This window comes from Moschus berezovskii, chromosome 20, assembly GCF_049115385.1.
Source record: "Moschus berezovskii isolate FMDL1 chromosome 20, NW_MosBer_1.0, whole genome shotgun sequence".
In the NCBI taxonomy this organism is placed as follows: domain Eukaryota; kingdom Metazoa; phylum Chordata; class Mammalia; order Artiodactyla; family Moschidae; genus Moschus; species Moschus berezovskii.
In genome coordinates this window covers 56,407,442-56,425,139 of record NC_142479.1, presented here as the reverse complement: position 1 = coordinate 56,425,139, position 17,698 = coordinate 56,407,442, and the positions used below count along the sequence as shown (strand labels likewise).

The window sequence follows — 17,698 nt, the reverse complement described above, 5'->3', positions numbered from 1 at the left end:
CTTTCCGTGACTCATTTCATTAACATAATGTCAAGATTCATGTTGTGCATGTCAGAACTTCACTCCATTTTATGGCTGAATAATATTAGTCAGTTGATGGACACTTGGCTTGTGTTCACCTTTTCTCTGTAATGAAGGATGGTGTAATGAGCATTAGTGTACAAATGTCTATTTGATTTCCCTTTTCAATTCTTTTGGATATATGTTTAACTAAGAGTAGAATTGCTGTCATATGGTAATTCTGTTCAACATTTTCCACACCAAACTGTCCTACTGAAGCTGCACCATTTTGCATCCCGACAGCAATACACCAGGGTTCCAGTTTATTCACATCCTTGCCAACAGTTGTTATTTTTCTTTCCTTTTTTTTTAATAGCCTTTCAAGAAATTATGATATGGTATATCACTGTGGTTTTGATTTTCATTTCCCTTAAGACTAACGATGTTAAGCATCTTTTCATGTGCTTATTGACCATTTGTGTATGTTCTTTCGAAAAAAATTTTTTTAAATCCTTTGCTCATTTTTTTTTGAGATTGTATTGTCTTGTTTAGTATTGATATGGTTTGTTTTGGAAATGGAGGTTACAGGAAAATGGAACACCCCATTGAACTCAAGTGAATACATTAGAAAAGGGATCATTTTGGTTATGGAGTAGAAACAAGTATTTAGTGTATAGTTAGTTCTTTCTTTCATCTCTTGCATTTCTTTTTTGGAAGATCTCATTCTGAATGGGTATGTTGAGAGGCAGATGGGATTGTTTTCACAACTGCCTAAAGATAGACACAAACCTCAGACTACAGTAAGAAGTTGGAAATACTCAAATAATTGTTTTATGTCTTCTCTGCTTTCACAGTTTGTTGTGATCCACACAGTCAAAGGCTTTGGTGTAGTCAATAAAGCAGATGTATTTGTTTTTCTGGAACATGGAAAATCCCAAATTTGAGGGATCCCGAGATATAGAATGAAGGATCTCTTGACACCAATGGACTGGAAAACAGCTTCTTCTTTTTAAATTAGGATCCGCAGTTTTAGACCACAGAGTTTGAGAACTTTAAAAAGATTTCGTTGTTTCTGCCTTTCCCCTTTCAGTTAGGGTTCCAGGTCATTCTCTCTTAATCTGGGCACTTAAAGATCCATTAAAGCTTTGTGTTGTGATATACTGCTGCAAGCAAGCTTCCTTCCAAAAGGTAAAAAATTAAAAGAACATTCCTGAAAGACGTGGTTTTCAAGTTGAATGATTATGTACCGTTGAGGTGGGAAATAGATTCTGAATATATAGAATCTTCCTGAAAACACACAGCCCACCTCCTTGTTGCAATTTTTCAGCAGGTTATTTTCCTATATTATTTTATCTGTCTTGCCTTCTATCTGTGCAGTCTAAAATACTATGACAGGACATACTTACTAACAGGTCAGCCTGAAAGCTGGATGTTTTGCAAACCATTGTGTTAAATAATGAAGTTGAGGGTCCTTATCAAAATCTGTCAGAGGCTGGAAATATTCAATCGTTGTTTTATTGCGAAAGCTTTTAAATTCTACTCAGGTTCTGAACTGATCCCTAAGTAGGCAGAGTTCTCCAGCCTGTCGTTTCCTAGGGCACCTACAAAATTAAAACCTAGAAAAGCTACTTCCTTGACTCCTGCTTTGGAAAGTGGAGTAAGGGAGGTTCCCCACGTGTAAGGCTCTACCTCTGTTTCAAGGTTTTTACCTCTGATCTGTAGTCCCACTGCTTGTCTGGCTTGATGGTTTGATTCTCTCTCTTCCTCTCTCTTTTTCATAGACATTATTTTTTAAATTTTTATTTATTTATTTATTGCTGTGCTGGGTTTTCATTGCTGCACACAAGCTTTTCTCTAGGTGCGGCAAGTGGGGGGCATTCTTCAGTTGCAGTACTCGGGCTTCTCATGGTGGCTTCTCTTGTTGCTCTAAGGCCCTTGGATTCAGTAGCTGTGGTGCTTGGACTTAGTTGCCCTGCCACATGTGGGATCTTCTGGGACTGGAGATCAAACCTGTGCCCCCTGCACTGACAGGCAGATTCTTAACCACTGGACCACCAGGGAGGTCCTAGATATTGTTAAAAAAAAAAAACAAAACATTTTGAGGTTCACAGCAAAATTGCATGTAAGGTATAGAGAGTTCCCAAATATTCCCTGCCCCCATACATGCACAATGTTCTCCCTATCAGCATCCGTACCAAAGTGGAACATTTGTTACAATCAATGAGCCTACACTGACACATCACTGTCAACCGAAGTCCACAGTTTACATGAGGGTTCATCCTTGGTGTTGTGCATCCTATGGGTTTTGACAAATATATAACGCCATGTATCTCTTTCTGTGTATGTCTCTCCCTCACTCGTCCTTCATTCCTTTTTTCTTTGCTCTACGGATTACACCTATGACCTTTTAACTTTTCAATATGAGTTGGTTTCTAAGCAAGCTCCCTGGACATTGTAATGAAGTGAATATCAACGACTAAAAGGGGACTCACTGAGAGGTACTGCTCCCCATTTCAACCACAGGTCATTGTCAAAGTTAAGAAGGGGTCTTGTATCTTTGTTTACTTAAGAACTCTCTCAGGACTTCTGTGGTGGTCCAGTGGTTAAGACTTTGCCTTCCAATGCAGGGGATGCAGGTTTATCCCTGGTCAAGGAGCTAAGATTCCATGTGCCTTGGGGGAAAAAAACAAAATATAAATCAGAAGCAATATCATAATAAATTCAATAAAGACTTTTCAAAAAATGGTCCACATCTAAAAAAAAAAATTAAAAAAAAAAAAAAAAGAAATCTCTCTTCTAGACAAGTGTCTTAGATTCTGTAGTTGAGCTGAATTGAGGCCCTTGGATGTGGATAAGAAGAGGTAGGAATCCTTTCCCATATTCACTTCAGTTCAGTCGCTCAGTCGTGTCCGACTCTTTGTGACCCCATGAACCACAGAACAAAAGTCCTCCCTGTCCATCACCAACTCCCGGAGTCCACCCAAACCCATGTCCATTGTGTCGGTGATGTCATCCAACCAATGTCATCCTCTGTCGTCCCCTTCTCCTCCTGCCCTCAATCTTTCCCAGCATCAGTGTCTTTTCAAATGAGTCAGCTCTCTGCATCAGGTGGCCAAAGTATTGGAGTTTCAGCTTCAACATCAATCCCTCCAATGAACACCCAGGACTGATCTCCTTTAGGATGGACTGGTTGGATCTCCTTGCAGTCCAAGGGACTCTCAAGAGTCTTCTCCAACACCACAGTTTAAAAGCACCAATTCTTCGGCGCTCAGCTTCCTTTATAGTCCAGCTCTCACATCTACACATGACTACTGGAAAAACCATAGCCTTGACTAGACAGAACTTTGTTGGCAAAGTAATGTCTCTGCTTTTTAATGTGCTATCTAGGTTGGTCATAACTTTCCTTCCAAGGAGCAAGCGTCTTTTAATTTCATGGCTGCAATCACCATCTGCAGTGATTTTGGAGCCCAGAAAAATAAAGTCAGCCACTGTTTCCACTGTTTCCCCATCTATTTCCCATGAAGTGATGGGACCGGATGCCATGATCTTTGTTTTCTGAATGTTGAGCTTTAAGTCAACTTTTTCACTCTCTTCTTTCACTTTCATCAAGAGCCTCTTTTGTTCTTCACTTTCTGCCATGAGGATGGTGTCATCTGCATATCTGAGATTATTGATATTTCTCCCGGCAATCTTGATTCCAGCTTGTGCTTCCTCCAGCCCAGCGTTCCTCATGATGTACTCTGCATATAAGTTAAATAAGCAGGGTGACAATATACAGCCTTGACGTACTCCTTTTCTTATTTGGAACCAGTCTGTTGTTCCATGTCCAGTTCTAACTGTTGCTTCCTGACCTGCATATAGGTTTCTCAAGAGGCAGGTCAGGTGGTCTGGTATTCCCATCTCTTTCAGAATTTTTCACAGTCTATTGTGTTGGCATAGTCAATAAAGCAGAAATAGATGTTTTTCTGGAACTCTCTTGCTTTTCAATGATCCAGCGGATGTTGGCAATTTGATCTGTGGTTCCTCTGCCTTTTCTGAAACCAGCTTGAACATCTAGAAGTTCACGGTTCACATATTGTTGAAGCCTGGCTTGGAGAATTTTGAGCTTTACTTTACTAGCATGTGAGATGAACCCTAAAAAATCCTGGCTTTTCTTATTTAACTCACCTTAAATATTGGGCATCAAGAGAGAAATCTATCAAGGGTTTCTGCTGGAAAATAAGCCGGGGGATCAAGTGGTTTAGTTTTTGCTTTTATTTATTTATTATTTATCTGGCTGTGTCTGGTCTTAGGTGTGGGACTTGGGATCTTTCGTTGTGGTGCATGGATTCTTTAGTTGTGGTGCTTGGACTTAGTTGTTCCACAACACATGGGATGTTAGTTCCCTGACAAAGGATGGAACCCACATCCCCTGCATCGCAAGGTGGATTCTTAACTACCAGATCACCAGGGAAGTTCCTAGCCTAGTGTTTTATTCCAGCTCTTGTCCAAGATGATCACCAAATTTCTGGCTTTTACATTCTCTTGGTTTCACTTTTCTCATCTGTAAAAAAAGGGTCTAGTTAGATAACCTTTAAGCTTCCTTCCAACTCTTGAGTTATCCTGCCTCCACATCCCCCTCTTTAACCTAGAAACAATAATCTCTGTCCTTGTCATTCAAAGATTGAGTAATGTTAATGAACTGCCAGAAATAAAAACTTGTTGAGTTCCCCAGGAGAGATTCATTTAATCAGAGTAGGTAATGGAGTATTATACTTATTTTCCATATGGTAGTTAAATGGAAATAGTTATATACCATTTATGCATTAGCAAATATTTATGCAATTAGAATGCCCAACCATAAAATAAGGTTTTGGTTTGCCCTCTTATAATGCCTTCAGAATAGATTCCAAATTCTTATAATCATTGTACAGCACTGGAGTTATAGATAAGATTGGGGAGAGTTAAGAATATATAATTAAAATTACTTCTTGAAAGCTTTGTTAACAATTTTTATTTTTCACAAAATTAGAATATAGAACAATTCAAGTTACTAGAACCATAGAATCACAGAATTTTAGATCTGTAAAGGCCCTTGAAGATCATTTCACTAAATCCTCAAATGTATAGGTTGTTCAGTCACTCAGTCATGTCCAACTCTTTGCCACCCCCATGGACTGCAGCACACCAGGCTTCCCTGTCCATCACCAACTCCTGGAGCTTTCACAAATTCACGTCCATTGAGTCAGTGATGTCATCCAACCATCTCATCCTCTGTCATCCCCTTCTACTTCTGCCTTCAAACTTTCCCAACATCAGGGTCTTTTCCAATAAGTTGGCTCTTCACATCAGGTGGCCAAAGTATCGGAGCTTCAGCTTCAGCATCAGACCTTCCAATGAATATTCAGGGTTGATTTCCTTTAGGGTTGACTGGTTTGATCTCCTTGCAGTCCAGGGGACTCTCAAGAGCCTTCTCCAGCAGCAAATATATGGGTGAGAAGTCCAAATCACAGAGCGAGTGGTACCAGAGCTGCCTCTAGAGCTCACGTTTATTTGAACTTCCCTGGTGGTGTAGTGGTTAAGATGCCATGTTTCTGCAGCAGGGGCATGCGTTTGATCCTTGGTCAGGGTAAAATCCCACATGTGTGGTGGGCGTGGGGTGGAGGGAGACAAAAAAACCCAAAAGACAAAACTCACGTTTCCCACAAAGATTGCCTCCTGGAGAAAGGGATGTTTATAAGATCACAGTCACTTTGTTTTTAACTCTCAGTCTGTAGTTAAGCCTCTTAATAATCTCATAATTATCTATTCATGTAATCATCATCATAGATCCCTGAGATAATTTCCTACTATGCAATGTAGTTTTCCTCTAAAGGAAATCAGTCCTGAATATTCATTGGAAGGACTGATGTTGAAGCTGAAACGCCAATACTTTGGTCACCTGATGTGAAGAACTGACTCATTTGAAATAAGACCCTGATGCTGAGAAAGATTGAAGGCAGGAGGAGAAGGGGATGACAGAGGACGAGATGGTTGGATGGCATCACCAACTCAATGGACATGAATTTGAGTAAACTCCGGGAGTTGGTGATGGACAGGGAGGCCTGGCATACTGCAGTCCATGGGGTCGCAGAGAGCTACTGAACTGAACTGATGAAGCAGAGTGCTGCTATCTTTTTGGAAGTCATTAGTAAAATGTGGGTCAGATGGGACTACATTAGTGCAGTTTTTTTTTTGTTGTTGTTGTTATTTTTATTTTTTGAAATGTATTTATTTAGTTGACTGTGCCTCAAGGCTTGCAAGATCTCAGTTCCCTGACCAGACAGAACTTGAATCTGGGCCACAGGAGTGAAAGCCCGGAACCTTAATCACTAGACGACCAGGGAATTCACAGTACTTTTTTTTTGTTTTAAGAGATAAAATTTAAGTTTTTGAAACCAAAATTTTAAAACATACAGGGTACCAAATATTTCATTTGCATACAATTTCATCTTTTACCTAGATGTTTTAGCATCATGTAGATCCCTTTCCATTATGGTTTATCCCAGGATATTGAATATAGTCCCCCATGCTATATTCAGTTCAGTTCAGTTCAGTCTCTCAGTCGTGTCCGACTCTTTGCAACCCCATGAATCACAGCACACCAGGCCTCCCTGTCCATCACCAACTCCCGGAGTTCACTCAAACTCATGTCCATCGAGTCGGTGATGCCATCCAGCCATCTCATTCTCTGTCGTCCCCATCTCGTCCCACCCCCAATCCTTCCTAGCATCAGACTCTTTTCCAGTGAGTCAACTCGTCGCATGAGGTGGCCAAAGTATTGGAGTTTCAGCTTTAGCATCAGTCCTTGCCCGTGCTATATAGTAGGACTTTATTGTTTATTCATTCTATATGCAAAAGTTTGCATCTATTAACCTCAAGTTCCCAGTCCATCCCTACCATTCTCCCACAACCAAAAGTCTGATTCTGTATCATAGATAAGTTCATTTGTGTCATATTTTATTTATTTATTTATTAACCACACTGATAGTGTGCAGGATCTAAGTTCCCTGCCCAGGGATGGAACCTGTGCCCTTTGTAGTGGAAGCATGGAATCTTAACCACTGGACCGCCAAGAAAGTCCCTGGGTAATATTTTAGATTTCACATATAAATGATATCATATGGTATTTGTTTTTCTCTTTCTGACTTACTTCCCTTAGTGTGATAATCTCTTGGTCCATCCATGTTGCTGCAAATGGCATTATTTTGTTCTTTTTTATGGCTGAGAAATATTCCATTTTATATATGTACCACATCTTCTTTATCCATTCATCTGTTGATGGACATTTAGATTGTTTCCACATCTTGGCTATTGAGAATAGTGCTGCTCTGAACATAAGGGTACATTTTCCTCCCTGGATATATGCTCAGGAGTGGGATTGCTGGATCATATGGTAGTTCTTTTTTTAGTTTTCTGAGAAACCGCCATACTGTTTTCCATAGTGGCTGCACCAACTTACATTCCTACCAGCAGTGTAAGAGAGTTCCCTTTTCTTTACTGATGGGATGTATTTGATTGCTGTTATTTTTGCTCCCTGTAAGCCAGATCAAGAATTTCGCCATCCTATTATCACAGTAAACACTACCTCAGCTGAGACCAGGGCTTCCCAGAGCTTTGGACAGGGAATTTTGAGATCAGAAAAGGTATTATTCTCCTCTTATTCCAAGGCTCAGAGAGGTGATTTCCTTTGTCCATGACCACATAGCTGTTAACAGCAGTCCCAGGACCAGAACTTTGACTTCCAGCCTCCCAATGCTTTCCATGACAATGAAATCAACATGGTTTGCTAGTGAATGTATCCTTCTTGCTCTTAGAACAATCTTCTCAGCAAAAGTCTGCTTGATTTCAAACGATGAATATTCTTCAGTGTTCATTTGGCTGAGAGGACTAGAACTTTCCCTTAACATCACTGCTCTTCAACCACAACATGTCCTCATAATGCCAGCCAGCTCTTTTTCAAATATATTCAAAGTGTTAGTAGATGAGAGAATGTGGACAGAGCAATGCAAGTCTGTCTACACTTTTAGAAAACAAGTGTCTATTGCATTTAAACACTATCATCATATACAAAAGGTTAACTATTATGCAATTTTACCTCTTCTGGTCTAAGGATGAAAAACTAGGAAATATCCTGATGGAAGCTTCTCACCTAATAGTTGAGATAATTATGACTCTGATCCCACCACAGATTTCACTTCAGCTTTGTAAGATTCCTAGTTGGAAATAAAACCCCATACTTCTTAGCTTCTGCATCTTAAAGACAGACAAGCCTGGCTTCCTGAAACCTTTCAAGTAACAGGGAGAGATCATGGCCATTCTCACAGTAGTCATGGTAACTATATAACCAGAAACTTAACTAACTCATAATAACTGTCCTGTGAAATAAATGTTTTAGCAGCCCTTTCTTCAATTTCTCCACTCCTGAAAAAAGATGGCATAGCTTTGAGGCTGCATGAAACTGGGTATGAAATAAGGATGGAAAGTAAAGACTTCATATGTAGAGACAATGTGGTTAAGAATGAAATCTTCCACGGGTTTTTTTTCTTAAAGATTTCCTGGAGGGACTTCCAAATCACTGGTGGTCCAGTGATTATGACTCCTGGCTTCCAGTGCAGGGGACCTGCATTTGATCTATGAACGGGGAACTAGATCCCACTTACCACAACTGCAGCTAAGACCTGACACAGCCAAATAAACAAACAAAAATAAATTTTTTTACAAAAAGGTTTGGACTTCCCTGGTGGCACCTTGGATAAGAGTTTGCCTGCTAAAATGGAGGACACGGGTTTGGTCCCTGATGCAACAGGATTCCACATGCTGTGGGCAACTAAAGTCCAAGGGCCACAACTGCTGAGCCTGTGCTCTAGGGCCTGCGAGCCACAATTAGGGAACCCCTGGGAGGCAACTGCTGAGCCCAGCACTCCCTGGAGCTTGTGCTCCACACCAGGAGGCGCTACCACAGTGAGAAACCTGTGCACTGCAGTGAAGAGTAACCCCCAACTAGCCCCAGCTGGAGAGAGCCCACGAACAGCAACCTAAGATAAGTAAGGGAAGGTGTGAGTGTTAAGTCACTTCAGTTATGTCTGACTGTTTTCCACCCTCTGGACTGTAGCCCATCAGGCTCCTCTGTCCATGGGATTCTCCAGGCGAGAATACTGGAGTGGATTGCCATGACCTCCTCCAGGGAATCTTCCTGACACAGGGATCGAACCCATGTCTCATGCATCTCCTGCTTTGGCAGGCAGATTCTTTACCACTAGCGCCACCTGGGAAGCCCCAGATAAATGAATAAATTATTTTAAAAAATTATTTACTGAAGATCATAATTTTTAATGTGGTACAGATCAATGGTGGGGATTTTACATCAATGCTCACAAGAGCCAGTTGCAATTGCTAACGTAAGTATGACTCTGAGACAATAATTTTTCCTACAAACTATATTTCTGGGGGGCTTTTTTGCCCACTAAATTAATGTGCATACAATATAAAAACAGCTGATTGATTTAGGAAACCTAGTAATAGTTACTAGAAGAAAAGAGAAGTAATGATCTCTTGAACTGAAAATCAAAGTCAATTATTATGGGCTTCCCTGGTGGCTCAGAGGTTAAAGCGTCTGCCTTCAATGCAGGAGACCTGGGTTCGATCCCTGGGTCAGGAAGATCCCCTGGAGAAGGAAATCGCAACCCACTCCAGTATTCTTGCCTGGAGAATCCCATGGACAAGGGAGCCTGGTGGGCTACAATCCACAGGGTCGCAGAGTCAGACACGACTGAGTGGCTTCACTTCACTTCAGAGTAAATCAAGACTCTGGTATAAAAGATTTCCACCTTAAAAATTTTTTCCACCTTAAAAAAAAAATCAAGACTCTGGTAAAAAAAATTTCTACCTTAGGGACTTCCTTAGTGGTAGAGTAGTTAAGAATCTGTCTTGCAATGCAGGGAACACGAGTTCAATTCCTGGTCAGGGAACTAAGATCCCACATGCCTCACAGCAGCTAAACCTGTGTGCCACAACTAGAGTCAATGTGTTGCAAGATGAAAAGAAGAGCCTGCATGCCACAACTGAGACTCGACACAGCCAAATAAATGTTAAATTTTTTAAAAATGTTAAACTAAAAAAAAAATTCTACCTTAAAAAAAATTCTCTTTTCCCCTCTCCATTGTTCCTGAAAATTTCTTACTTTTTAATGGATCATCTTGATATTTTACTTACTAACTTTATGCCTAACTAACTTTATTTTTGTGAGTGGAGTAAATTCCACCAATTTTGGAGCAGTCTTGGTAGACAGATAAAATCCTCAAATTAACAGTACTTGGGTAGTACTTGCCCACGTATGATGTGGTTTTGTCTGGTCATCTGTTCTGATTTAGGAGAAAGGAAGGCTCCTGGTGATTAGCCCCGGTGGGAAGCTATTTTCTGTACTAGTGAGCGCTGCTCAATGATCTTCAAAGGGAATTAAGGGGATTGTGATGATGTGGTTTGCAGGTCACCCCCACTGGATATTAAGATCAAACTGCGCCTGGAGAGTTCAACTGCTTTTGTTTACCCAGTACGCCCAGCCTCACATACCCCCCATCTTGATTATTTGTTTGTTGAGCTTTCTTTTTGGCTCTAGGGAAATATCAAACACTGGGCAGGGAGAAGGGAGTTGTATGGATCATGACCTTGATGTATTCGTTGACCAGTGCACTACTAGAAAACATTTTCAGGAATTGCCCATGCTGGGAGTAGTTACTAAAAAAACTGATGAAATATATACATTTAACCCTAATTTTCACTTCTTTCTTTAAAATGTTTATTTTTGGTTTACAAAGATAACACTGCTTGGTGTAAAGCAGTTAGCCAAATAGGTGAAAGAAAAGGAAAAATATCCCCAGAAATTCCATCATACTATCAAAGCTGTCAATCTCTCTCTTCTATGGATATGTGTACACACACACACACACACACACACACACACATAAGCATGCATGCTAATTTTCTTCCCCAGATCACAAAAATAGAAACACTGGGGCATATTTGAAAATGGTAGTGGTACTATCTCCATGAGATGGTGCTTAAAGATTATTTTTAGTTTCTGTTTTGACAATTGTGAAATTACAATTCACAATTTATGTAGGCGAGTTCATATGCTATCACATTCATGTACATCTTTGTGTACGTGTGTTTCATTAGATTCAGAATTTATAAAAATTTTATCCTCCCTTTGGGGATTTTGGTTACTACATTGTTTCTTCGAAAAATATTATAAGAGATCAGGACACATTGTGATCTAAATGACAACCCACTTCAGTATTCTTGCCTGGAAAATCTCATGGACAGAGGAGCCTGGTGGGCTATAATCCGTGGGATCAAAAAGAGTCAGACATGACTTAGTGACTGAGCATGCATCCCATTTTCACCAGACAATATTTTATAGTTATCTTTCTATCTATAGACTTAGAAGGATTTCTATCTATCTTCCTATGTCTATATCTAGCTACCTGTAGAGATCTATAGTCCTCTGAAGCATTCCCTTACCCAAGGGTTCTATAATTTATAATTAACCCTCAAATTTGTTTGATTATAAAAGTAAAACATTTTGAGACACTACAGAAATATACAAGGTAAGTTTCTTCCCCCAATCTTCTCCACTCCCTTCTAGGAGTAGCCACTGTTAATAGTTTGGTATGTATCCTTCCAGACTTTTTACTTTTGATACAAAAAAAAGCAAGTAATATACAGTTTTTAATTTATTTTTACAAAAATAAGGCCATTGTGTGGTGCTGGAGAAGACTCTTGAGAGTCCCTTGGACTGCAAGGAGATCCAACCAGTCCATTCTAAAGGAGTCCTGGGTGTTCATTGGAAGGACTGATGCTAAAGCTGAAACTCCAATACTTTGGCCACCTCATATGAAGAGTTGACTCACTGGAAAAGACTCTGATGCTGGGAGGGATTGGGGGTGGGAGGAGACGGGGACGACAGAGGATGAGATGGCTGGATGGCATCACCGACTCGATGGACGTGAGTTTGAGTGAACTCCGGGAGTTGGTGATGGACAGGGAGGCCTGGAGTGCTGTGGTTCATGGGGTTGCAAAGAGTCGGACACGACTGAGCTGAAGGTGTAAGATGATTCTGCAGCTTACTTTATCCAGCCAATATCATGGTACAATTTATATCAGGGTACATAGTCTTTTTAAATGACTTCATAGTATTTCAGTAGTATGGGTCAGCCTTCTATTGACTTAACATTTAGGTTTTCCCTCCAATTTTCACATTTTATTTTTGTTCACTTGACTTATTAACTCAATGATAAAGTCATAATAGTTGAATTTCTGGATTGAAGAGCAAGTTCATTTAATATACTGATAAACAAGCCAAAATGCCCTCCGGGAAAGTTCTATGTACTATTTCATATCTTTACAAAAATGCAGAGAGGATCTATTGTCTGGGAATAATTTTTTTTTCATCAATTTGGTCAGCAATAAATATACTTTCCTTGTTGATTTTATTTCTATTTCTGTGATTACTAATAAGGTTAAACATATTCTCATATGTCGTGACCATTCAGTTTTTCTTACACTCATTTCACTAGAAATGATTGTCTTTCTCTTATTGTAAAAGTTCTTTCTATATCGGAGAAATTAGTTACTTATCATATGAGCTGCAAATGTTCTTCCAATTTGTCATTTGTCTTTCAAACCTGTTTATAGTAATTTTTGCCATATAGAACACACAGAAATTGCCTTCATTTCTGTGTTTTTTTGTGTTTGGTCAAATTGACCAATCCTTTTTTGTTGTTGTTCCAGGGCTTCATGTCAAGCCTATAAAAAGAGACCCCTCACCCCAGGATTATACAAAGTGCTACCATATTTTCCTTCCAGAACTCTCACACTTCCATTCTTCTGCATTTAATCTTTTAATCCATCCGGAATTAATTTTGGTATAAACTGTGAGGTATGAGTCTAGCTTTAATTTTTTCCCAAATGGTTAGCACTTGTCCCAACATTTATTGAACAGTTGAATAATTCATATTTTCTGCCCTGATTTTTACTGTCTTATTTAGCAAATACTAATTTCCCAAATAGGCTTTGCTGGTGGCTCAAATGGTAAAGAATCTGCCTGCAAAATAGGAGACCCAGTTTTGATCCCTGGGTTGGGAAGATCCCCTGGAGAAGGAAATGGGAACCCACTCCAGTATTCTTGCCTGGAGAACTCCATGGACAGGAGAGCCATTTGAGTCTACTTTGGACTCCGTTCTGTTCCCTTGTTTTATCTACTGTTTAATTCCTGTGCCAATAACACACTGTTTTAATTTCTGTAGCTTAACAATATTTTCTAGGGGATTTCCAGGCAGTCCAGTGGTTAGGTCTCCAGGCTTCCACTTCCAGGAGCATAGGTTCAATCCTTGGTAGGGGGAATAAGATGTCACAAGCTGTGTGGTGTGGTTAAAAAAAAAATCTAGCATCTGGTAGGGCTACTCCTTTAAAAATACTAGTTTTTATTTCCGCAAGTTTAAAAAAATTTATTTTATGTTGGAGTATAGTTGATTTACAATGTTGTGTTAGTTTTAGATGTACAGTAGAGTGATTCAGCTATATATATACACATGTATCCTTTTTCAAATTCTTTTCTCATTTAGGTTATAACTTCATAAGTTTTTAATTGAAGTGAAATTCATATGATATAAAATTAATCAGTTTAAAGTGAAAAATTCAGTGGCATTTAGTAGATTTCCATTGTTGAGTAAACACCACTTCTAAATAGTTCCCAAACATTTTCATCACCCTAAAAGGAAACCCCATCCTACTAAGCAGTTTTCCCTCCTTCCCCCATCCATAAATTCTTAACACAAAAAATTGATCTTTTATTATACAACCTCAGATTTCCTGTCTACTGTGTATTAAGGAAGCTTAAAATTCAAGCCCAAGTTCAGGATCATGGAGAAAACTTCCCTGACTAAGGCCTTACTCCAGCATGCCTCTGCATCCCCCCAGCTTGCTTCTTTCATCCCCAGCCTCCCAAACTCAACTTGGATTCTGTTGATCTATTAAACTGCTTTGTGATTTTTCTCAAGCATCTGTGACATTTTTCTCAAGCAACTCCTCAATAACCTTGTAAACCCACTGTTTTTCTCTTCTCCAGTCCACCCTCAGAGAATCCAGCCCTGGATTTACAGCCACATTCTCATTAAATTATTGTTGATTGATTGTTATAAAATTGTCCATATTGAACTCAGCAGGGTGCCTGGAGGCTGTCTGGAGCATGATTTAAATGAGAATCAAGAGGGAATTAAACATACAGTCTTTTACTTTCAGATAATATGAAACCATTAGCTGCAATTTATTAAGTGCCTATTTACTCTCCTGTCGTACACATTGTCTCATTTAATCTTTACAACAATCTGCAGTGGGGGGTTACTGATGATATATATCCACAGAGGTAAAGCAACTTACCTCAAGTCCCTGGGCTGAATGTCAGAGTCAAGCTTGGATGTCAGGTTCCCCTGTCTATCTAGCACTTTCTAGCATGCTGTGTTGTCCCCACAGATCAACCCTCCTTCAGGGGAATGGCTACCCATCCCAGTTCACTTCCACTGTATCTAAGCACTCCTCCTGAGGTATATGATTAGGACACCCAGGGAGTACCAAAGAAACACCTCTTTCCTCATACAGGACTTTACCTCATGCCCTGACCAAGCTATCAGGGATCAATGTCACCCTTGCTTCATAATATTCTGTGTTCTGAATGGAGTCCCGTGCTGGCTGACCCAGTGGTTTTTTGTTTGCTTGCTTTCTTTTCTATTTCTTTGGCTGTGCTGGGTCTTGGTTGTGGCATGGCGGACCTTGGTTACAGCATGTGGGATCTACTTCCCTCACCAGGGTTGGAACTCAGGCCCCTGCATTGGGAGCACAGAGTCTTAGCCACTGCACCACCAGAAAGTCCCTGGCCAGATGTTTTAACTGTCTCTTTGGCTAGAGCTGGAGCTGCTATCTGCAGCTGAAGCCAGGTACAGCCTCAACTGCAAGCCTGGGAGAAATCATTTGCCAAAGGGGATGTTTGGGAGTGCCATCATTCTCAATCTGCTCACCCAGCATCCTCTAGGAAAGGTGTGAAGCTCAGGGATGTCAGAGAGCACTATTTGGAGAAATTAAGTGTAAACAAATCAGAAACATGTGGACTGGCTTCCCTCAGAAGAAATTCACATTTTAAAGTGGAAAGAAAAATAAATGGGACAACAATCAGCTGGGCTTGGAGTATTGCAAGGCAGGGTTATAGTACATCAGCAAATCCTAATCACACAGCCCTGGCCCCCCACCCCCACAGGGACAGAAAGAAAGCCCACTTCTGGGCTGGTATGGTCCTGGGTCCGTGTTCTCAGGAGACAGAGGCCCCAGATGTGAAAGCAGGAGGTGTGGGTTCATGGTGCAGTGACACCACTTAGAACCCCATGTGACCTTTATGACCTGCACTACACCTGGTCCTAGTACATTTCCTTGTCTGTTAAACAAAGAGGAGGCTTATGATGATAGGATCTTTCTTACTTGATGAAGTTTTTTATGACATCATGGTTACAGTTCAGTTTAGTTGCTCAGTCGTGGCCTACTCTTTGCCACATCATGGACTGCAGCACGCCAGGCTTCCCTGTCCATCACCAAATCCTGGAGCTTGCTCAAACTCATGTCCATTGCATCAGTGATGCCATCCAACCATCTCCTACTCTGTCATCCCCTCCTCCTCCTGCCTTCAGTCTTTCCCAGGATCAGGGTCTACTCCAGTGAGTCAGTTGTTCGAATCAGGTGGCCAAAGTATTGGAGTTTCAGCTTCAGCATCAGTCCTTCCAATTGATTTTCTTTAGGATTGACTAGTTTGATCTTGCAGTCCCAGGGACTCTCAAGAGACTTCTCCAACACTACAGTTCAAAAACATCAATTCTTCAGCGCTCAGCTTTCTTATAGTCCAACTCTCACATCCATACATGACTACTGGAAAAGCCATAGCTTTGACGAGATGGATCTCTGTCGGCAAAGGTTATAATTTGCTGTAAATTATTAAGTCAGTATTATTTAGCTGCATGATAAAGACTTTGGAGAGATAATGAGTAACGATAATGACCAAATTTGGTCAAATGCACTGACAATTTGAGGCTTCCCTGATGGTCCATTGGTTAAGACACCAATCACACTTCCATTGCAGAGAGCATGGATTCAATCCCTGGTCAGGGAAGCAGCATGGCCAAAAAATAAGAAAAAAACGCGCTGACAATTTGTAAAATGGCTATAAGATTTTTTTTTCATGGAGAATTTAGATAAACACTAATTTCAATAACTATGTTTATTAGATGACCCTTCATACTGGCCTCCTAGGTGACATACTCCGTCAATAATAACAGGAACCCAATCCTGGGGGCTATGCGTGAGTGTACTTGGTGGGTGGGAGTATGTGTGTAGTATTGGGAGTAGTAACGAGCTGAAAGACCTTAATGCTGGAAGGAAGATAAAAAATCATTAAGTCCAATTTTCTTATTTTCCAGGTCAGAAAAATGAAGCCCAGAGAGACAAAGTAATTTGCCTGAGGTCATACAGCAAATGGCTGAAGTAGGATTCAGACTCAGCTTTTCATTCTTTTCACACACTTGTTATTGTTCAGTTGCTACGTTGCATCTGACTGTTTTGCGACCCCATGGACTACAACCTGCCAGATTCCTCTGACTCTGGGATTTCCCAGGCAAGAATACTGGAGTGGGTTGTCATTTCCTTCTCCAGGGGATCTTCCCAACCCAGGGATCAAAGCTTCATCTCCTACATTGGCAGGCGGATTCTTTACCACTGAGCCATGAGGGAAGCCCCACACACTTGTTAGCAGTTTCCCAGACTGCAAGTTACAACCCATTCTACAACCCGGTGAGTCGCAGAATCGGTTAGAGATGTAATCAGCGCTGAAAAAGAATAGGTTCTACACACGTCCCCCTACCTGCTTCCTCCTCTCTTCCTTCCCATCCTGTGTATGGTTGAATTTGCTCCTCACCATGTCTTCTCACAAGACTTTCAGGATCAAGTGATTCCTGGCCAAGAAACAAAAGCAGAGTCGTCGCTTTCCCCAATGAATTGGAATCAAAACTGGTAACAGAATCAGGTACAACTCCAAGGGAAGACATTGGAGAAGAACCAAGCTGTGTCTCTAAGGAGCCTTGCACATGAGGTGGAACACATATTTATGCTTGTGTCAAGGTCACTTGGGGCTTCCCAGGTGGCACTAGTGGTAAAGAATCTGCCTGCCTGTGCAGGAGAGGTAAGAGACGTGGGTTTGATCCCTGGGTTGGGAAGATCCCCTGGAGGAAGACATTGGAACTCACTCTAGTATTCTTGCCTGGGAAATCCCATGGACAGAGGAGTCTGGTGGGCTACAGTCCAGAGGGCTGCAAAGAGTCGGACACGACTGCGTGAGCACACACAAGGTCACTTAGATCTTACCATATTACTCCAAGAACATCACTACTTTCTGAACAGCTGGACATGTTTTATTGGAAAATGATTTTTCTTTTTGTTAGTGTTTCTGCACTAGCACTTTGGCTCAGTAATAAATACGTGAGATCTTTTGTTGGGAAAAAAGAACAGAATCAAATAGGAAAGATCAGAGTGCATAACCAGTAGGAAGAATAAGTACATATTGCCTTGAGAAACTTTTGACGCACTT

General features: G+C 40.7%; 1 pseudogene; it reads left to right on the top strand.

Moving 5' to 3' along the window:
* Positions 1–17,030: 17,030 nt before the first annotated feature.
* On the top strand, positions 17,031–17,186 carry LOC148774759 (large ribosomal subunit protein eL39-like; annotated as a pseudogene).
* The last annotated feature ends 512 nt before the right edge of the window (positions 17,187–17,698 follow it).